Source organism: Synchiropus splendidus, chromosome 4, assembly GCF_027744825.2.
Source record: "Synchiropus splendidus isolate RoL2022-P1 chromosome 4, RoL_Sspl_1.0, whole genome shotgun sequence".
NCBI lineage: Eukaryota > Metazoa > Chordata > Actinopteri > Syngnathiformes > Callionymidae > Synchiropus > Synchiropus splendidus.
This window is the reverse complement of record NC_071337.1, coordinates 21,489,047-21,512,879: the sequence shown is the minus strand read 5'-3', so window position 1 is coordinate 21,512,879 and position 23,833 is coordinate 21,489,047. Positions and strand designations below refer to the sequence as shown.

Sequence of the window (23,833 nt, the reverse complement as noted above, 5' to 3'; positions counted from 1 at the left end):
GCCTCACTTTAATTGTTGCTCAAAAGCCATTTGAGATAGAGATTGATTAAGGGTATCAGCATGCCTGAAGCACGACAATTAATCTATTGACTTAATTATGTGTCGTGATTGTGAGACTGGTGCTGAGCGTGAGAGACGACAAACACTGACCGCGACGGCTTGACAGTCATCAACCAGCCAGACCTGAAGGTCCAAGGGCTACAGCTAAGTCAAAGGTGAAAATATAAACTCCAAAAGTGGTTTTGGATACTTTAGTGAACAATAAACTCTAAATTAATCCTGTGTGCTTTTGTGAGATCCATATATTACTGGATGTCACAAATATTGCTCCTTGTTTGTTTACAATCAGTCATAAATGGTTTTATTTGGGTTGTCACTTACATAAACAAAGAGCCTCAATGTTGCACTGAAAACGTTGCAACAGAAGAGGATGTATGGTGAGAATAAATTAGACTTTTACGAAGACAGACACACATGAAAACAAGCACGTACGCCCATCAGCATTTGAGATGAGCAGCAATGTAAGGCATTTGAAGTTGCCAGTAAAGCGTATTGTCAGCGATTGTGAACCAACCAAAAAAAAACAAACTAATTGCGTAGAGGTTTGTCTGTTAGTGAAGGACAACCCCGCTGGGATTTTTAACTCAAACAGCTTCACAGCGGTGAGAGATGTTTCTTTGCGCAAACATTCTCTCTCTCTATTCTCTCTCTGTAGTGTGTCGCCCTCCTGCTGCAAACTTCAATCTAAAGTGAGGAATACGTCACGTTTGGCTGCTTATCTCTCCTGATAGTCATTTCAGCACAGGAGTAGGTAACTAAAACTTTTGCGCTAGGAAAGGACCAAATAGCGTGATTGAGTGCATGCACAATGAAAAGAGAGTTACACAACAACTTGTCTAAGATCAGGGAAGAACATACTTTATTATGGAATAGTAGTGGTGTGTTCCTTTTAGGGTGACTCATACTGGCAACCGAAATATGGTGAGATTGAAATTGGAGATGAAAACGGGACAGGAGGACAACTGGGAGTGAATGTAGGGGGTAAGCGTGGCAGTGACAGTGAGAGGAGTTGAGGCTGTAATGAGTGAAATTTAAAGTCAACACATTGAAATTGCAGAAAGTGAAGAGTGGCTAGCACAATTGAGAGCCAAGTTAAAAAAAGACATAAGACAAAAACAGTTTTGGCAAAGTAAAAAGGAGAGTCAGAGAAAGTAAAAGAGAAGAGTAACAGCAAATTTGTGATGTCCAATTGTAGATCGATCTCAGAAAAAAAGAACAATTTAAACACGACGATGAGGTAGAAGGACAAAGTTGTAGTAGGATATTGGGAAGGACATTTAGAGAGTGGATTTGGAGAGCCTGAGAAAAATAGAAATGTGATCACCAGAGTATAGAGTTGGAGTAAAATAGGAGGGTGAGCAAAATATGACAGCAAAGTTTGAAGATTGAAATTGGAAAGCAAGGACAAAAGTGGAGAGAGGAAACTGGAAGTGAGGTGACATTAAAATGAGGTGTATTATTGGTGAGGAAAACTAACAAATGAGATGACCAATTGTCAGCAAGTAGGAAAGTGGATGTGAAATAGATGGAGGAAATTCATAAAATAATTCTATGAATCACAAATGATTCGAGCGTATGAACCAAACAGAGCTGTGTAGTGCTTGAGTGCTTATCTCTCCTGATAGTCATTTCAGCGCAAGTGTAGGTAGCTAAAACTTTTGCGCCAGGAAAAGTGATTCCCTATTGACTCATCTTTTCTGTAACTGTGGTGAGTGAAGAAAGAGTGACATGTCGACAGAACACCGATGTAAATTAATTTGTGTAGTAGGCAATTAATACAGAGCAATATCGTTGCTTGGAAGCCTCGATGGACAGCATTCATACAAACAATTCTTTTTTAAACTACGTCACCATTGACAATTGGTACATGGCAGCCTAGGAAACAAAATTATTGAATTTGTCCTTTAAAAACGCTTTAAAAAAGGCTTTAAAAACGCATATAAACAACTTATTCTGACTATGGGACAGAAATTCCAATATCTCTGAATCTGAGGTCTTTTCCAACAGATGAAACGTAAATCCAGATTGGACTGTGGTTCTGTTTCCGAACCCCATGTCTGACAGTCTTTCTGTCGTTCTGTGCATCAAGCATTGTTCAACATCAACACTGACAACATTAGCTCATTCTGTCTGTGGCAAAGAAGCATATATACATTGGGCCATTCTTGCATTAAAAAGAAAACAGACAAGAAAGTGCCAATCATGTCTTCTCAGAATGTTTGATAGTATTCAGAACCTTGGGAGTTTACTTTAATCCAGAAACCTGCTGAAGAAAGCTCCACTATGTTGACTATGAGGGCAGCTCCATGATGGTGACAACAGTAAACCATTGCTTTGATGCACTGATTCTGGACCTCTTTAGTCAAGCTAGTTAGTAAGTGAGTACAATCCCTGTGTATACTGGGAGAACCCACAACAATTGGACTCGTTGGCTTACTTGAGCTATTGCCTTAGTCGGACTACTCTCAGCATGCAGTCACTCAGTGTGAGCTACCCACCCAAGGTCTCCCCAGTGCTTCAGCAACATGGAGACCTCTGATGATTTTGATCCCCAGTGCTGAGATTTCCCCCCTTAGAATCTACAAAAATGAAGGTGGCTGGAACCAAGAACATAATGATTTTTCTTCATGTTATGCAAATAAATTAAACTACAATGGCTATAGCTTCAAACAACCATAGAAAATTATGAACACATTATTTCATTGGAAAAAAACAAATAAATATAGATAAACCATTTCACAATGCAAAAGACAATGCGTTTCAGCCACACTTGTGGTACAACATGCTGTTATACATTCATACAAAAGCTTCGTGAAACTGTGTTTAGTCAGGAAGGACACAGACCTTTAGTGGCTCAGATGAAGCAATTAATCACAGTCTCAGTGGAGCTGGGAGCTATGCAGAAGGGGAAACACATACAAGTAAAACATCCATCTTCAGTTTTTTCCCCCTCCTTTTATGCCTTTCTGTGCTTGCGGGTTCTTTGTTGTTGTCAAGATGCGGAGCACTTCTACTGCCGATACTTCCATAAAACTTGCTGCTGCTATGAAGACAGAGAGGTCACTATTTAAGGCGTTAATGCCATTAGCGCCGTGTAGAGTAATATTTAATATTATTTTTTAAGTTTTTGGTGTAAGGTTCTGACTGAGGGATGTTTTTTCCTTATGTGTTTTCATTTGCAAACATTTTTCAGTGCACCAGGTGCACCACATTATACAGCGTGGTGTCATAACCAAGACATCCTTGATGAAGCCAAACAAATGAGAAACAGTAGAGTAATAGAATTATATTTATATTGACTGATTTCTTATCATGTGCTTTTGCTTTTTGAGGAAAAAAAAACTCAAGTCACATTATGTCACTCATGACTTTAACTTATCAAACCTCAGCTGAACAAAATGTGACGCTTCAATGTCTGAGATGCTGACATCTCTTCAGGTACATTTATGAATAATAAAAGACCATGCATTAAGATGCTTTAAATAGAAAAGGTATTCAGTAAGTAGAGCACACACAGTATTACCTGCCTGTAAGAGAATCACTAGAAACGAGGCTGCATCTGAAGGTTGCAATTCACTGACTATTGTGTTCAAAGGAAATTTTACATTACAGTACCGTAATTTATTGTCCTGGTGCATTCTCATTGGGTACACAAATGGAACTGGCGTAAAATGTAGTAGTGATGGTTATCCTAGAAATCTACTAACTGCAGCTACAATAGCAGTTGCTGCAACATTATTGGTGACAAAACTGTGTCATATTACTTTATTTTACACAAGGCAGTAGCAATAACACCATTCTTGCAACAGAGACCAGCATTAAACATGTATAAGAAACACAACAAGGGCACCATCTGTTCTCCTGTCTTGTGCTCAATTTTACTCTATGAGGGGGTGTGAAGAAATTGTCCGCACTTCCTCAACGGAACAACGATTGAACCCTTTTTGACACAGTCAGTCTGTGCAGGGCGAGAAATAGAGCAGAAGTAAAAGCTCAGTCTTAGATGTCACAGCACTCCGCCGGACATTTAACAAGTATACAGGCAAGATAACAAGAAGATGCAAACGATAACCTGCAAGGACGAGCACTTCCACACTTTGCACAACAAAGGCATTTTCTGCCCCATAAGCTAAGGAAGGAATGATCGTAAATGAAGCACTAATACAACACCATCATTCCACGTTCGACTCAATTTATAGCCAATGCAGAATTGTCAACTCCCACCGCTACAGTAATGCAAACTGAATAGGAAAAGCAAGGTGATGGAAGGTTGTTTTGCAGCCGCATGAAGTGCTAGCAAAGAATGCATTTTGCAAGTTAGTGTCTGAAATAAAGAACTCTATATCACACCTGGTACCCAATGTGCCTAATAAACAACATTATAAGCTGAAGGACGTCCTGGCAAACTGAATAAAGAACAATTTGTCTGGGAGTGCAGCAGTCAAACAGATCACAACTTCCTATTTAAAATGCAGTGCAGTATATTTTAAGAATTTATTTTTATTAAGATAGTTTGAGACTACAACGAAGAAAGGTCAAGGACCAACATTCACACAAAAGTTGCAGACCACTTGGTGAATGATTCAGAAAGATTGCAGAAGAAGCAATTGCATTTTAAAGAGTTTAAAGATAGTCCTGAGTCATAATACCAGTACTCAAAAGGCTTAAAAGGACATATATGAGCAATATTACAATAATATTTTAAGCAGCGGTTAACTGATGATGCATGTATGTATATATGTATGTATGATAAAGAGGATGACTTAGGTGGTAGGAAACACTGCAAAGCACAGGCTACACAGCAGCATAAAAACAAAGTTTTCTTTCATCTAAAAGGCATATTACCCTCAACTGTTAAGGAGAGAAAATCTTCATCATAAGGGACTGACAATACCAAACTGGTGCTTGGCCTCGATCCTCAGAGCGGCCTGGAGGCGATGCAGCTTGAGAACCAAAACACTCTCCCTGATGCATTTTTGGATGTTCATTAATACATTTGCAGCAAACATATTAGAAAGAATCCCTTGCTACCATCTCAGTGGTAAGATAAACTTTCAATATAGATAGCTACTTTCTGAGGATTACTTTGCGGTAAAATCAGAGTAACAATCTTTGAGGCAACGACAGAAGTAAAAGCCGGGACAGACATAATGCTCCATCACATGAAATATCTGTCAACATGAATAAAGTCATGAAAACATCTTTGGCAATATCCGGTGTCTGTAAATGAGGGTTGACATTTGGTTTTTCCGATTTCCGCCCAGAGATACACAATGATGCCGAGATGACCTGATTCTATTGGCTTTTCTCCTCTGCTTTCCTCCAACATATTGCCAGAGACAGGTATATTTCCTGCTTTGAATCAACTTTAGTTCAGAACATGTCCTTGTTTTCCTCTCCCTGCTGTCGTGACTTGTTTATCAATAATTCAGAAAAATGATCTAAAAACCCAGAGAACATGTTCTGCGCAGCTTTTCTTGTAGTGAGTGGCAGGAATGTCCTTTCATGGCCCATAAAGCCAGGCAGAAAACAAGACTTTAACCAGATTTAATGTTTCACTTTCTCATGATAAACAAACAATGACCTCTGTGAGTTAAAAGCTTCAAATCTAAAGTCCATTCATAGAAGTTCCAAGCATTAAAGTGGGAGCATTTTGTTATTTCAACAAGAGAAAAAGATGACTTTGCTAGCGGGCACCTTAGTGATATGGAGTTTGGAAGTTTATCAAAGCTATCAGTGGTTTATGGCGTGAGAGGGTGAACAGAATCCTCTATCTCTAGAGAAAAACAGGACAATAAAGTGAGAAAAACAATCTATTAGCATGATTGATGTGGAGGTGGTTGTTGGCATTTTTCCCTTATGCTACACTAATATTGCCTTGTTTAAATTATATCACACACACACACAAGTCCTTTCCAGGGAAATTATTCTTAAATAACACAAAAACAACTGATCTCAGTGGGTAACAAGCCAAGCATTACAGAGGCTTCTTTCAAACACACAAGGGCCTCTCCTCTGCGCCCGTTTTATCAAGACAAATCTATACCATCACTCTCGTCTGTCTCACGAGATGCACCGCACATGTTTTGGTTCAAAAATAAAAACAGAGATTGCCTCCAATTCCCTGGCATGATGGTTGGAATGATATGATTCTGTGAACAAGCAGGCTCAAAATTGATATTGATGAGGAGATATTGCTGTACAAAGAGAGGGAACAGATAGGCTTTTTAAATATTTGATCTGCTTCTAAATTTTGCATCAGCTTTCATAGAAAACAAAAGTGGACCCACAAAACTTCAACCAAAGAAATCTTACAGAGAAATGTGAATTAAGAGTAATACTGAGCTTTGATGTGCTTTCACACATTTTTGGCACAAACCGTTATCAATCACATAAGAATGCATGGAGTAGCAAGCCATGAAACTGAGATCTTTGCATAGCTTGTCACTGGGTCCCAAGTAGAAGTGAATGTAGGAGTGTGTGGCTACCTACCTCAGGATGACTACCACAGGTCTTCTTAAGTTGAGAGTTGGTCATATGGACTGGATACTGCAGATTTTACACTCATAAAACGCACTGTCCAATGCATCGTTGCCGTTTCAGTCCTCATTAAATTTTGGCAGGAGCTTGACCGTTGGGCAACTACAACAGAGATTGACTATATTTTTATATTTGTAGTAAGTGTGTAGAAGTGTGGTGACAGTTAGCACGGGATAATCCTAAATCATTTGGCTCATCTGGCCTCCCACCCCCCGATTTTGTGGCCAACAAATAAACCATCTAATGAATGGAGCAGAACCCCACAAGTAGGAGCACAGGTCAACATATCCTCTTGCTATATGTCACCAGGTCCATCACGACCAACCACTAAGTCGAGAATGGATATAATACTGCTCCATGGTTGTTGACTTCGAGCGATAGTTTCTGCTTATTTTAGAATTGAAGAAGCAACTACAAGTATCATTATCACTGATGACCAAGTCATCCATAAATAAAATTAATCTTCTGCAAAAAGGTTAAAGAGCGTCTAAGTTTAAAGCGTAAGCTACACAACACATTTTAGCAGAAACTTGACAGATGTTCTTTTCTCTAATCTCATACATTTTTTTAAAATAGCACATCAAACACCAGAGGATATCAGGATTAGCATGCCAGAGAATCACAGCGCTTCACAACATTTTGACTTGGTTTTACACAGAAGCCGATGTGAGCTCTGAATGCGACCAGCGGGTTGTCACCTGAGCTCTGTGATTTTTGTGTTCTACCCTCACCCCTCTTTTTTCTAAATCAAAGAACACTGCACAACATGTATTGGGTATCAATGGAAGTTGGTCATCAGTGAAAAAAAATCATAGAATAAAAGCCACAGCCTTTCAATGGGATATTAATTCTCATACCGCATTGCTGAAGACAAATACATCCTTATGATTGAATTTGAAAAGAACAGGAATGAATCAAATAACCGATAACCAATTAACCAATAACCAATTACATTCATTATAGTTCCAGACAACTCACAAGGCACTGCTCACTGAACACAGCAAAGACACATGCCAAAGTACTGCACTGGAATTTTGGATGAATGGAGCTGCATTGTCTCGATATCCCTCAGCACAACCTGAGCCTACAAAGGCGGTCATAATGCAAAAAATGTTAGAAATGGCAAAAAATTTATTGACAAAACATTTCCACCATTCAAGACGCAATATCAAGTAATGTTGACCATGACTGACGTAAACCATATTTAAGTATCAAGCTGTAGTTTTTTTCACTTTTCTTTCGCTTCCAATGCTGAAGCAGAAGTTTTCTCCTGCATGTTGAGACACAAGTTTTGCAATGGAGTAAAATGTTTCCCCTCACATCTGAAGTTCAAAAGGAGGGGCTGGTGTTAGGACGTGGAGGGGAGTGATGATCGTAGGCCTGTCATGCTAATTGATGAGTCAACTAATAGGACCATAATAAAAATGAACTAGATCATTTTCTAGATCAAATTGCCATGAACATGCATGCGTTTTTGTTTGCCTCCTCTCTCGTCCCACACAGCTTGGTCGTGCGTTTGAGCTAGTGGCCTCGCCTTCACCCATGGAGAATATTGTGCTTTCTTTTTGTTTTATTCAAGATGTTGAAAAGTCCTAGGATAATGGTACAAATGGTATTCTCGTGCTATGCATATACAGTGCCACTTGAAATAAAATATTGAAAGAGCGAATGTAACCGGATGACTCAACCCCAACTCCTACCACTTGCTTTCACGTGACACAGTAGTCAGTATTTGACGCTTTAGGAGTGAGAAAATCCATTAGTCAAGGTGGTCCACCTTTAGTTGTAAGGTATCAGCCCTTGTGCTTGCTGGTAACCAGGGCCGGGTATCGATTCTAATTACAAGAATCTGATTCTCATGACTTAGAATCGATTATCACCATTCAATTCGATTCGATCCGATCCAATCCAATCTCGATTCAGGTTAGTATTTAAACCATTTTCTGAGCTGTTGCCATAATCACATGACAAGTTATGCAACGTATTAATACGAGTATCATATTGACATTCAACAGGAAATTAATGAAGGATTAATAGTAAATGACAATAAAGATCCAGACTCAGAACGGCACATGTGACTGCTCATGGGACTGGTGCATTATTAGAAATATGACATAAAAAATTCACCCAAAAGATGCTGCTGTTTAATACTAATGCATTTTTATGTTATTATCAAAATGAAAAAAAGATATTCTCAGCCACTGAAAATGTAAACAGAGTGCTGGTTACTGACTTCACAGCAACCTGACCGTCATTGGTCAGTATGTGAACAGTTCTCTGTGGTCTGTAGTACGTACGAGAAGAGGTTCCACTCCTCATCAATATAGTGAGTTGTCAGACTCGTGTAAGATTGCGAAGATGTCCAGGTATCACGTAATGCCCACCCTGACTGCTGACTGAAGCTTACTTTTCACGTTTTCTTTTACTGACTGGTGCATGTTTGGGATAACAGACGTTTGCGAGACACCGTAGCGTAGTGAGGCTCTGTTACTTTCATCAGCCGCCTGAAGCCCTCGTTTTCAAGGACGGAAGACGGGCGCATATCTTTGCAAATGAAGCCCGCAATCGCTTCAGTTATTTTGACAGAGCGCGCAGAATTACCCGGTAGTGGTAAAGTTCGCTCGAGTTTCATTTATTGTGGCCCGGTGGATGGCTTGGACAGGAGCTCTGGGTGATGTTGCGTCACATGATTCCTGAGGTGGGTCATATTAACGCAATACTGCAACACTTCCAATACCTCCATTAGGCATAACATGCTAATTGCTATGCTTTTGTCGAGCGCATTTTTGGTTTGGTCGCGTCTGAACCCAAAATGGTGCCAGACCCTTGCTTTGAGCGTTTCAGGCGTTTTCAAACCTGGCACGTTGCTGGTGTTGCCACTGTGAGGAGGCATGTTGTTTTGACTTTGGTGTCCCAGGTGCGCGCCTGTGTCAGGACTTTGTGTCGGGTTGGACTTCACCCGGAGAATATGTGTTAAAATGTAAATTAATTAATCCGATCTTTGGACCTACGAATCGATTTTATGAAATTGATGTACGAATCGATTCAGAATCGGAAAATCGATTTTTTAAACACAGCACTACTGGTAACATTTGTCTATTGCGTGGATCAAACACAAATCCTTGCATTGGTTTACATCATTTTGAGCACAGAAGAAATTTCACAATCTTATCATCAGCAGTGATGACTAGAAATATGTATCACTGAATAGACTACAAGAATTGCAGGATTTCTTTGGTCTGCTCCACTAAGGTACAAAACATTTGTTGCGTCACCACATTCGTGACTCATCGCAATCAGTCTATTTCCCATCATTTCGATTCAATAGACAGTTCACAAGGAGCAACCTCAGAGATGCTGTGCGCCTCAGGCTTTATTCCGTTCCTTTTTGGATTAAATGACTAAATTTAATGAGAATCCCCCTCTTATTTGTTGAGATGACATGTCGGGTCAGTGGCCTTCCACGAGAGGAAAACAAACAGGACTGAAGTAAACAGATAATTCAAGCAAAAATAATTTGTTTATTATTAAACTTGACTGCAAAAGAAAGGTCAAATGAAACATTACTCTGCTGACATAATTGCCAGTGCAATGAAGCAAATTATTTTCCTTACAGGTAATGTTCTCTACTGTGAATCTTTACTCACGGCACGCTGCAGTTTCAAGCAATGTAATTACCCAAAGACCACTAGTTTGTGATTTGTCATAACGACATATATTCGGGATGCAGTGTATTATGCAGTGTGTCCTCTTTGAGAAACGGGAGTAAGCAAGCTATTAATGAGGACAAACTAAATATTTCATAGCAAAAGGGCTCATTCCCCAGTGGACGTTTGGATATGATGGTTATCCTTTACACTTCGTATTTTGATTCTGTGGAGTCAATGAAAAGGACCATGCCTTTATTGCTGCAACCATTGTGTGAGGACAGTGGCTCTTTGGTGTTACCCTGATCCGTCACGTTGTATAAAACACCAAGAGCCGTACGGGGACCGGCTCCCCCACTCATCAAGTATAACAACCTTACTATCAGTGCAGGTACAAACAGAACCAGATGACATCATTGGGCAGATGATGAAACAATTGAGTTTGATTAAACAACTGATACCTGACAACCTCCCGGGCAAACTCCCTTGCCAATATGTGTGTGAGACACAGGTAAGGCACAGCCCACAGTCTGCATAATCCGCAAGTTTAGTCTCAGAGGAGCCTCTGACGCCTTTGTTGATCGCACACGAAAGGGCATGTCATTTTGCAATTGAACATGGGACGTGGTTGCCATTTTTCCAGGCAAGTGTCCACACTGTGCGGTGAGAGACGGATAGAAAAATGAAATGAACCAAAGAAGAAGTTGCTGAAACACACTGAGACCAGTATTTCCCAAGAATGAGAATCAAAAGCACCTTCATTTGCCATGTATGTTGGCAGCATACAAGGAATTTGTCTCCGGCTGTTGGTGACTCATTAGGAACTTGCTAAACAAAGCAAAAAATAAAAAAAATTAAAGGCTCTAAATACTAAATAAATGGGCAAAATTGATCTGGTTCAGCGTCTAAAATGGGAAACAGATTTAAATGACCTGCAAGCTGATCCCCCTTGGCTAACTCAGCTAACTTGAGTGGCTTTACCTCATGAGATCTGTGAAACTTCGCACTACATGCTTTGATCCAAATTTTGATTATCGACTCCCCCAGTTCGATAGAGTCCATGGATCACTGGCATGAGAGTTCCATGTTCTCGTCAGCAACAAAGCTTTTTATGTGCATCCACCAAGTGCTAATAAGTTAACTTCCCATATGGAAGCATTTATGTTCTTCTCGGAGTGTGACATCATGATTTCAAGAGCAAAAACCTAACAAAGAACAACAGTGTGATCACCAAATTTTACAAAAGGTTTTGTATGTACGATTAAATGTTCTCTCCTTCTGGATTTAAAGTGACCCGACTTTGATTAAGACAATTCTATCACTTTAGTGTTAGAAAAAACCTAATTATCAGCGGGAGTTGTTTCTAATGAGAACAAAGGATAAATAAATAAATAAACTTGTGTAGCACATGATGAAGGAACATGTCGCTGGGTGCAGCAGCGCAGCTCATTAATGTGTTTGATGTCCAATGAGGCCTAATAGCATGGTGATATTTCAGACTGTGAATACGCACAAAAACACAGTCAATTTCTTTTCCGGTTCATGGGAAATGCTACTGACCCCAAATTATCTCTGACATGTATTTAGCATGCTAGAGTTTATTCGCTGTTGTTGTGTATATTTATGCTGAGTCTTTAGGTGAGGGTCATTCCTTATTTAAGTCATATGTACCGGCTGTTGTTGAAGAGGTGATTTTAGAATCTGTCTATTTGTGTCTTAAAACGTACACAAATGCAATGCCATCGTCATGCTGGGAATAACCTGAAGGGGAGTATCATTTGCTGTTTATTTAATGACATTAAAATGCCTCACTGGTTGGCTTTTAGCAAGAGGGCGTCTTTGCGAAACATGAAAAAATGGACGCCCTTCAGGACTCAAAACTGGACGCCCCGTTTCCTCAGCAGGACGCCCTCAATGTATTATTAGTGCCTGTATAATGCCCAACTCGTAGTGTCATCTCACTGGTTTACATTAAATTGTGTTTATCGCCGTAATCTTGTGAGTCACGACACTCGCGGAATGGAAGCGCATGAAGTTCGAAACTTTAAACAATCATTGCTTTCCAAATGGAGGAATATTTGGCGCTCCCCTTCCTTCCTGGACAGATAAAATTTGGGCCTTAAGCTGCCATACATACCAAGTGACAAGTGCTGTAGTGAAGACAGCCTCCATTCATCTCCTCCGAACGCGTCCTAACCCCTGTGCTTACAATATCATACAAGGAAAGAAAAATTTTATACTCCATTGAAACACCCATGTGTCACCGCGGGAGACTGAAGTCAACCCATGTTACTTCAGCTAAGTGTGACATTATGGACAGGTTGTCAGTCCATTGCAGGGCATATAAAGACAACCATTCACTCACACTCTCACCATAAACCAGAGTAGCCCTAGACAATCCAGTCCACAAACCTGCAGCTGTCTCATAGTGAGCAGTGAGGTTAATGCTGGTTTGGTGTTGAAACATACGTGTTTAGCAGATTTATTTATTTATTTTATTTATTTTTATTTTGTGAATGCCTTTCATTCCGGTATAGGGTAATTAAAAGTCAAATTATTTATATGTTCCATTCATCAGAGAAGAACACTGCTCCATCTATAACATCTTCATGACATTGAGCTCATGAGACAAGGGAGTGTTGGTGGCAACCAGTCATGTAATCAGTCTGGAAACCAGTTGCTGAATTACTCCCACATGCCCGCCCACTGCAGCATAGCAATGGAAGGAGAGTAGCTGTTCCATTGAGTCTGAATGTCAGAGGTTATTTTAGCAGCCTCTTGTCAGGGCAGCGCACAGTCACCCAGCTGCCTCCATGCAACTCACAAACGCTGCAGAAACACTCCCACGAAGTCATCCCGCTGGCTTTCCGCTAATGGCTGCAGACTTCTTGAGGTTGACGCTAAAACGCTGACATGCAAACAAGCTGTTTGAGCAACACCAACTCTAAAAATAGAGACATTCACTTACCTTCTGCGTAAGTCTAATAAGAAGCATTTAATGCTAATCTGTTGCAACCACAAGTTGGCATCATGTTAAGCAATTTGGTTAACAAATGAAAAACACAGCAGGAATCCTCTTTGACTGATAGCAGTGGAGAGCAAATCACAACTAACACTTTTACCAGTTTGTCATTAGCAAGCCTCAAATACGTTGCATGATTAAGTGAACATTCATTGCCCCTTTTTCATGGCCAACACAGTTTTGCTACACAGCAGGAAAAGCACTGAGGGGTGAATAACACCACTGATGGCTGAGTTCAATTCCGAGGAGCCGACCACAAAGCTGAGGTACATTCTCACTCACTGACATGAAAAACTGGGACAGTTAATGTAATGGGGCTATTGTTAATAATGATGAAGTCTACACTTGTACTTCTCCTGCTCTAAAAAGCCAAAATGTATTCACTCTCACAGACTAATTTATCCAAAATAACTGTTTTCTCCAGAGTTTCACTGGCAGCTATGGATGATTTTACACACGACATGTCAATAAAATGTTTCGTATTCAAAGAACACAGGAGAAGCAAGTACTATATTTGTATTTGCTGAACAACTACAGCCAACAATCTTCATTTTGCCAGACTTGGGTTCTTGATGCAATACATTCCAAGGAACTGAAATGACAGACATTGATGTATCAGTTTTTCATCTTGCCATATGTGCTGCATTGTTCTACGGTTGCACAGATGCATTACCTGTACCTTATTAGGATGGAAGGGACTGCAGCCAACCCCAGTCGGTAATAGATGAGAAGGAGAATATGCCGCTAATGTAATTGGTTTTCAAGCAAAGCAAAACTAAATGACAACATGCAAGGGCCATACTGTCCATGCCCTCTATTATGCTCCAACTAGCAAGGATAACGGCTTTCTCTTAGGATTGCCTCAAGTCAAAGACCACACAATACAAAATCTAACCTTCGATCTTCCAAGCACTCATTGAGTCTTCAGAACCTCTATAAGGCAATACACGTGCTTTTATTGAGATATATAGGACCCATGAACAATTGAGTTAGAGTTGGGCTGGTAGATTTTGAAGCACAGGTAGGAACAACATAAACACATGAATCTAAAGTACACTACCCGGTCTCAAGACCAAGGCTATTCTTGCATATTAATTTCCAAGAAGGCCGCCACTTGATGATCAATGATGGACAATCAAACAAATAGAAGAGTAATGCAAATCTTCCATAATGCTGACCCTAGGAAAAAGGTTGTTTATTTACTCATCAATTGGAACCAAAAACATTACAAAACAATTGAAATCAAATGAGGTCTTCATTGATCACAAACGTTGTACAACACAAACACAACAATCTCTGTGAGAAAGCCTTTATTTAAGGGCCAGCAGACTGTTTTAGATGTGTAAATTTATGGTAATGGTCATTCGAGGCTGAAATAATTGTGTTGTTGGTTTAACACAGACAGTCATTTACATAAACTATGTTCACCACTCGACTCAATGAGCCGTAGAGATCTTTTTGGGCGAAATATAATCTTGTAAGGCACGTGTGTATATTATGTAACTGAACCAACTTTTAATTAAACCTTTATTTAATCATTACATATATATATATATATATATATATATATATATATATATATATATATATGTGCTTAGTTAAATCCCTACACCAAGAGCTAAACTCATACTTGAGCTTACTTTTGTTTTATTCAACCAATTTGCTCAAATATTCAGAAAATGATAGTGAAATTCTTAGAGTGAATTGATTCTTGCAGAACCACACTGCTTCCTCATGGTTTTGTGAAATTGCATTGTGCAGCAACTGCGCTCTGGACGTGCTGATGAGGAGGTGGGTTGCAAGCTGCTTTCAAGCTGCGGGGAACTATCCACTCTCATAGCCATAAGAAAACCTTGCCAGTGGAATGGGATGACTTGCTAGCTAATCACATGAACTAGTGCCAAGCTTCTCATACAGTATTACATTGATAGTTATCAGTAGTTTGCAAAAGTGTGGTGTTTTTGCTTTGTCTTTTTCATCCAGTAACTTAACCCACTCCTTAGTCACACCTATCTTCATGTCCTCATTTACCTCCAAGAACCTCACTGGTTGTTGTCCTCCTTGCCCCTGTTATTTCGACCTCCAACATTTATCTTGATGCACGCTGTTCATGCACATAAAGGCAAAGCCCTACATTTCTCCTGAATTCCTTCATCTACAAAGCATTTACATTTGTGAAAAGTGGTCACATTAGAGATTGAAAATTGCTTCTACTGAGTTGTGCAGCCTAAGTTATTGTCTTTCCTCTAATCTCATGATCCCAGAAGATTAACAGTTCCTTATTCACCTCACAATTCCTTTGTGCCACAAACTGAGGATGAAAAATGCTGCAAATACTGTATGCTAAAGGGGCACGAGAAACCTCCAGGCTCTTAAAAAAAGCACCAACTCAACACAGAATATTGCATTTTGTAATGAAAGCCACCCTATCTTAGATGAGAACGCTCATGCCTCTTGCATTAACTTCTATCAGAGAAGGTGAACACATCTCAAATAGCCCATAAAAGAGAACATTACATTTCAAATGGTTATTTAAGACAATTTAGAATGAAAATCTGCAAAGCACATATTTCAGTCAGAGAAGAGGTGTGAAAGATCAGGTGAACAAAAGGTGTCTCTTCTTACACTCTAGATGACTCACTAGATGACTTCACTTCAACAGAGACATATATTTGGACATTATCAGTATCACAATAGTTAACGTCACACATGCTTAATTTACCAGCATATTCTCTGGTGCATTCAGGCTTAAACGCATATCCCAGATAGCAATGGTTAATTCAAAACATGGAAGACGCAAGTGCTTCTCCTATACACAGATGTTTCCCCTACACAAAGTTCTCCCTGCGCTCTCTAGTGAGGGCGTGTAAAAGCTATAATAACATCTCTCTCAATCACCATTTTGCAGAAGCTACATCGCCCCCAGTGACATTACGAATGTATCCAGCAAGACAACCTCCATATGTTTCGAGAATACACAGAGCACGCATGTGTGACCTGTGTGGAGCTATTTGGTTCAAGAGTATCATCTTGTTTTAGAATGTATGAATTATTCAGCAAAATACATTATATGTTGTCATCATCGTAATAAAAAAACAAATGTTATCATTCCGCCACAAAAACAGAACAGCCCACATTTTAGCTGCTTTGCATAAATGCATCACCCAGCACTGGTGATTAAGTGATTGCACCAAGTCCTAATAAATCAACAAATAAAAAGGGGAAAGCCTTTAGGGCACAATATATTTATTATGCAGTAGTATTTGTTACAGTATTAATCACCAGAGGGGCAATCTAGTGCAGTTCCTATGAAAAGCATGCTCTATATTACTTGAGGAATTAATGCATACGTCCAACTCTGCCCCAAAAGTTAATAAGGTCATTCTTGGACCAGCATTTATTATTTTCCATGAAATTATTTATGCAACTGTGCAATGACTCAAGTAAGTAGCAGGTGTTGTGACAAAAAGAAATTGTTTGGCATGTCACAAATTACGCATTTTAATAAGATTTAACAGGACAATGACTGGATATGGCTCAATGAAAAACTAAAAAGCATTTCTTCCACACGCTAACTCTGTCACATATGGCAGACATGACTGCGCGGTGAGAAATAATTGTGCCATGAGGCAGTTATGATATTTTAAGTTCAATAGCCAAAATCACAAGGAAATAGCTTGACAAATGATCATGTTTATCATGGGTTTTATTAAACTAAGTAGGGAGAGTGAAGACAAATCAAGAATATCATTACGCAAAACCGGAGAGAAACGGAAACAACTATAAATTACACATTAAAGCCCTGTTTTGTTTTGTTTTTTTCTTGCTAGAACTGCAACGTACATTGCAAGATTCGATGTTGGTAAAACTGCCTGTGAAAAGTTCTCGCAAAAGAAGACCACTTGGCTGCTGCCTGTACTGAAAAACAAACGTAATCCACTGAGCCTTTGTAGTAGGGTTTTTAGGAAAGGCAAATCCACGTCTTTCTCGCTCTCATCTTAAAAGACTCTGTCTTGATTAAAAAAAAAAAAAAAAAAAAAAACACCAAGTGGTGCTATTTATCCAGCGCGTTGTGTCATCGATCCTATGATCCATTGCGGGCTACCTGACAAAGCTTTTGTGACGTCACTTCTAAAGAAATTAAATCTGTAGGCATAAGGAATCTATGAAACATTGTGCCACATTTGTTATTTTTAAAGTACATTATTTGGAAAAGGATGAGCATCTAGCAAAGGGATTCCCACTTTCTCTAGTGCACTAAGGAAGACTTTGCTCCACACGGCGTACTTGTGTATGTTTAATAAAATATCGACAATAGGTAATAATTCACATAGAAATCCACACAAGTATGTCCTTCAGGGGCACTGATTCTCAGTCATGCAGAATCACACTTGGATGCTAACATGTCCAGCGAGAGCAGAAAAGCCCAGAACGAGAGCATTAATTACATAATACCTCCTATTTAGACCAACAACACACCCAGTGACACTAAAGGAGATGAAGTGGAATACAAATGGAGCCATATGGTTTGCATCTTTAAGTGTTCCCTTACAGATTCCAGTGGGGAAACAAGATGTGCTATCTCATCCCAGTGAGTGCTTGTCTGTCCCAGTGCTTACAAACAGAGAGAGATATAGAGTGTTGAGCAAATGTGCTGCTAATAAATAACATGTACTTGTGCAAAAGCACAAATATGTTTTGGATGATGCGTGAATTGCAAAATGCCTCAATGATCACAACAGCTGAAAGTATTAAGGACGGTATGCTTATATTTTGGGATGCCTCCGGCTGGACCCACATATTTAAATTAAATTCTTCAGTGCCATGATAGGAATCTGGTAGGAGCCATAAATCCAGCGAGGGACACGCTATCAAACAGTTCCAATTAACTCTGGTAAATGACTTGTTTATCATCTTGATCTCCATTGAGCAGTGGACATGCATCCAAGATGAAGGGCAACAGCCGCAGACTAGGAGGAGTATTACTGATTAGGCCCCTGCATTCTCGCAGCCTGTAATTTAAAAGATCAGGGACAAAAAAGGTCACATCACATTATTCACAGCACCTAAAATGTCATCAACGCTTTCCCGACTCAGTTTGGGTTAATGGCTGCAAACTTTCAAGATGAAAAAATAAGTCACACCCATTGCAAGGAAGTGAGTGTGAAAAGAAGAACCATTCGGTTGCTGCTGGACTGAGAACGACTGAGAAAGTCTGAATGTCTCAGCCTGAGAGACCTGGTAAGTTTCTATTCATACATGGTCAAGCTTGTCACGACTGGTTAGTAGTTGCGAGTCAGTAACTGACCCGGAGTATATATCTCTCTTTCAGTAAAATGAGTGAGCCGAAAGCCTCCAGAGAACCCTCTTTTGTGGGTTTTTACACCCAATCTCAGGTGGGAGTCAACCACATGGGAGAATCACATGGAAGGAGAGGGTTACTCTGCTCTGGATTGTAGGATGTCTAGATCGTAGCTGACTGACGTTTCCACCGAAGAACTCCACTGAAGAACTAGAAGACATCACACATTAGCCAGGGCTGGGCAATTATACAATCACAATTAATGATTCGGTTCAATCTTGATTATTGGCTGCCAGCCTTTATTTTTCAATTTAACACAGGTCGCCATGTTCTGAATCTCCTTAATGACATCGAAGACTGGAAAACCTACCCGCTCAAAGTACAGCATATGCATGGTATGAGAGTACATTTATTCAACTAATCTTTTCAAATGCATGTTTGTTGGAGTTTTTTGCAACTTTCTCTGAGGATCACAGTCTGTTAGTGGCATGAGCCGCCAAGCTCGCCCATTCTGACACGTCACCTTCTGTGACTCAATGTGCTGAGAGGGGATTGTTCTTATGTATGCAACTATATTTTTTATTAAATTTGCTTTGTTGTTTGCACTCTAATATTTCTCAACAACTGTTGAGTCACAATTGCGCTGATGCTTTTGCTATATATTGTTTCATTAATTTAACCGTGACATTTAGCCCCAAAACAACTTTGGTGCCTGGGATGGCAGAATTGGCTAATTTCAAATTCAGCTAAATTACACCCCTTACATGGAAACCAGTATGATGGCACAATGATTAGGGCATAACAAGGCACTAATGATGGGAAATTTACAGAATCCTGATGAGAAAACCGGGGCGTCCAATTTCTCATTTTCTTCTGTTTAGGGTGTCCCAAGACCCTCTATCTAAAAGTTCAACAACAAAAATGAGTAGTGGGAAGTTTTCCTTAGTAGAGCAACAGCTTTTTCTATATCAATATAATTGAACAGGACAGTCGCTGGATACCGCTCAAAGAAATACAAAAATGAGTTGTGGGAAGTTTCCCTTGTTTGAGAGCAACAGCTATTTGTAATATCAATATTTGAAAGAGTTCTGCCACATGTGCTTACCTGCTTATGATGAAAGGTTTCACAATGGGGATTAGCTCACTAGTTAGTTGATCTAAATTTATATTTATAACCTGTATTACAAATGAAGCACTTGGAGTTTCACCATAATTTATTTGCCGTTCATTTTTACTTCAACATATGTTGCTCTAATTTGTTCCAGTATTTGATGTAGTGCCATCTTATTCTGTATTGATAGGAATACTGAATAATTGTTCTTTTTATAGGAAAAGGTACATTTGCTGTGTGTATTTTAGTTACCATTGAGAAAAAACACTCCCTGCGTTTGTTGTTCGTCCTGCACCACACCACACTCATCCCTTGTTAGTCATTGCACCACTTTAATTGGTAACAAGCAAAACCAAGTTTCTGCATTTCAGGCTGGGCCAAAACAGACTACCAGCACAGGTTGAGTCAAGGTCAAACTGCTGGATCAGCTTCATCGCTCTAAAGGCAGGAGTATCAGGTTGTCTCCAGCGAGCATCAAAACTTGAGATATCCACAGTGATTACATGGTGATGAGTGAAACACCTGAAATGAGGCGGTTTTAAATGCTGCTGGGCTCGAACAACAAAAATCAATGGAGCAGCGGACAGGACAGGCTTGTTTGCTGTTCCTCCATACATCCCCTGGAGAGCAGGCATGCTTGCTCATTAATGAAGACGAACAGACATAATGCTGACTAGAGCTCGCGCCAGACCACGTCAACTGACCAGGGTGGATGAGGATGGATTGATGGTTTCGATTATCTTAAGGTAATTGACCCATTTGGGTAGAGGTGTCGACATTGAAACGTTCCACTCCCCGAGGAGATTCAGCTTATTAACCGCATTTACAAGACTGACAGGTACATGAAAGTACAATTTTGTTTTGGCTATACTGCTTTTCCAGCGATGGGATCAATCACATGTGTCATCGCCACTCAAACCACATATCACAGAGACGGACAACACATGGACAAGTGTGCAAATTACAGATGGTAATAAAAAATACCAAAAATATCTTGTTCAACTAGATTGTTGAACCACCAACACGCCAAGCAAACTTCATAGTTATAAAGCAAAGAAGAAATCTTTGACTTTTTGACTAACAGTTCCCATCTAGTAAAAGCTTTAATATGCTGCCTTGTGATTAATATTGAGACAAACTTTACATGTTGAGTGGGCATCTCCTCATCTGCCCACTTTAAATGCTCCGCATGCAAAGCCTTCAATTGAACTTGGACAGTTTCCCAACAAAGGAAAATGACGACCACACAGTATGAACACCACTTCAATTTCAACAGCTACACAGAACAAATTATTCTCCACTTGTTTATCCATCTACCGATGCCTTTGTCGTCTGCCATCAATGCAGCAAACAATTTTCATTCCCAAAGTGCATCTGATTTTTTTTTCTGCATTTCTCTAAAATAATGGTAGGCGCAGCTCGTTCAGTCTTTGACATGCCATCACAGTCACTGACGGTTCAGGGCAACCTTAAAAATCTAAGTAAATTCAGGTGTAAAGACCTCCATACAAACTGCATTTAACTAATCAATATGAGGCATAATAGTCAACAGATCTAGAAAACACACCTCTGAGAAGCTGGGTTTTATTTTTTGACAATTCTGAACAAGTGTCGTATGCTTTCACAGTGACATTATAGCAGCCGTTGTTTTTCCAATAATCCAGTAACACAACATCATGAATGCAGTTATTGAATATCCATCTAGAGCCGTGATATGCACCAATATATATTTCGGCAACTGTGCTGACTACTAAATAAAGACAAATTATACTTTTATTGATCTGTTCACCTGTCACTTTTGCGCTTACAGAACTAAAGAAATGCTGCGATCTAATTTAAAAAAAAAAAAAACCATATACATATTATGATACAATGAACGCTATGCTTCTTGTGATGTTAAAATATCTTTGTATATTTGAAGTCAGGGACACACATTCCTGACTCACATCAGGAATAACACTAAAGAGATGGATCTCCACTTCAATGAGCACACAAGAGAATGAATAGTTACAGGCTCATTTCGGTTTCATATAGTTGACTACTTCTTGGGGCATTCCTAAATTGAATCCTGAACTGGACTTCCTTGATCCTGAAAATAGGTCAGTGAAGTTTACCCACAATTCAGGTTACCTATGCTAATCACGGAGTATTGCAAATTAAAGGGAATTATAACCCCAGCGTTTCTGTCGTTATGAAACACATTTAATGTGGAACGTCAACATGAAAACATGGTGGTACCTAAGTCGATCCGTCTGACGTCTCATTTTTGGCAACTGTTGCTGGTAAGCTTGCTTATGCATACGTCAGTAGCAATAATTCGCATTTTAGCGAAGAAAGTTGATATTTTGTCGCCATTAAAAAAAAGAAAAGAATTGTCATGCTGCGTCTTGATTCATAGAGTGACAGCTGGAGCTCGGGAGCAGGAGGCTCGTGCTTTTAATCCGCTGCTTTATTTAGTGTCGTTTTGGGATTTTAAGAGGTCTTCGCTTGCCTCGGATTGAGCGATCTCGCAAGGATTATTCCAAGTTTTTAGAAGGGTTTGGGGTTGAATTTCAGTGCAATGACCGTGTGTGGTCGGAATAACAAGTGAAAAACAGAGAAGTGGTGCCAAAAATATCGCATGCTGGTGAGGTAAGGTCACCGAGCTAGTTCGGGATGGAACTGCGGATTTAACTCACCTGATGCGGGGAGGCTCCAGGACGGTGGCTCCTGATCAACTAAATCCATCTGACGGAGAAGAGGAGTGTTTTAAGGGTCGGTCATGGCAGTGCTCTTCGAATCTTGATCATCCGCTGAAGAGTTTGGAGGGATAGGAGCTCAGATGTCAGCCCCGGCTATCAACAGCGGCGGCTGCTCGGTGATGTTCTGGTCCGGACGGATTTGAAAATGCAGACTTAAAGCAGTGGAAGATTTGTGGCGCCACACAAGGAGCCCAACTGTTATCCTCGGAGGTGTGGGATTAGAGTGTCCAGCAGGCAGCGACACACAGTCCGAAGGGACGGACAGAACCGAGGCGGCCTCTGCTGACAAGCGCAGAGGACCGGGGAGCCCCCTCCGAGCTTCTGCTGCTGAAAACGTGCCGCTCGGAGTGTCCGGTGCAGAGTGCAGTCCCGACTGCGAAGCTATTTCACTGTCGTCCACGTTCCGGTTATGTCTGAGTTTCGGCCTCAACACAGCAGCTCTTTCTTCCTGCCGAGCAGCCAGCGACCAATCACAGCGCCGCACTCAGAGCAGGAGTCTGGGATAAGAAGGACTGGATCATCGCGGACCGGAGTCTGAAGCGCTGGAGGCTCGAGCAGGAGCGGCTCCCTGCAATAAGTGGCCTCGGGGCAACCGCAGAGACAGAGCACTTTCCACGGAGCCAGGAAAGGCTGGAGATGTTCAGACACCCTCGACTACACGCCACTGCTTTGAGTTGCTTGGCGTGAAGTTTGGAATCACAAAACTCTGGAGGAGGAAGATGAGTGGTTAAACTTACTTAACACCATGATACACGGCAACACTTGAAGTTGCAGATTTCCTTTTAAAACATATTGATAGTTGGTTCACCTATGGGAGGGGTAAGTTAGAAAGGTTGCTGGGTCCCATGACTGGGCCCTGTGGAAAAAAAAAAGATATGAAAAATATACTAAAGTGTGTTACATAGCAGCCCTTTGTCAAATCCTTCTATGGGGCCCAAAATTCCCGGCAATGGCCCCAGGCATGGGGAGCAAAACCCATCTAGGTCACAGACTGTCTCGAGGTCCTTGCAGTTTGGCCACAGCGACTGATCACACCACAAACAAACGAAAACGCCAGAACTCCCAACATGTTCATGTTGGGACCCGGCAGAATGGCTCACACAATTATACAAAACAAAAAACACAAATGAAACATTTGCAAGTTTGTCCAGCGTGCGCTGCTTTTCCAATGATGTCACTAGAGAGACCAAATCATAGCTGTGAGTTTCAGAAGAATACCAGTGTCTACAGACACGTGCATTAAAAAGGCTGACGTGTCTGCTTGGATGGTGAAATAATTAGTTTTTCCTCATATTTATATGACAGCACAAATTTAAAAGAAAAACTGCACATGCGTATTTAGGAAAGAAATGCCTCCAAACACCCCACAGCATATTCCTGGCTTTATTCCTTGGGAGAGAAGATCTGGTC

At 40.4% G+C, this 23,833-nt stretch overlaps 1 protein-coding gene across 1 annotated transcript in view; it reads right to left on the bottom strand.

Moving 5' to 3' along the window:
* Positions 1–22,888, bottom strand: part of large1 (LARGE xylosyl- and glucuronyltransferase 1) — a 98,132-nt gene extending 75,244 nt beyond the window's left edge. The window contains exon 1 of the mRNA XM_053862493.1: positions 22,361–22,888. The gene's annotated coding sequence lies outside the window, so the exon portion shown is untranslated. The remainder of the gene's footprint in view (positions 1–22,360) is intronic.
* Between the last annotated feature and the right edge of the window lie 945 nt (positions 22,889–23,833).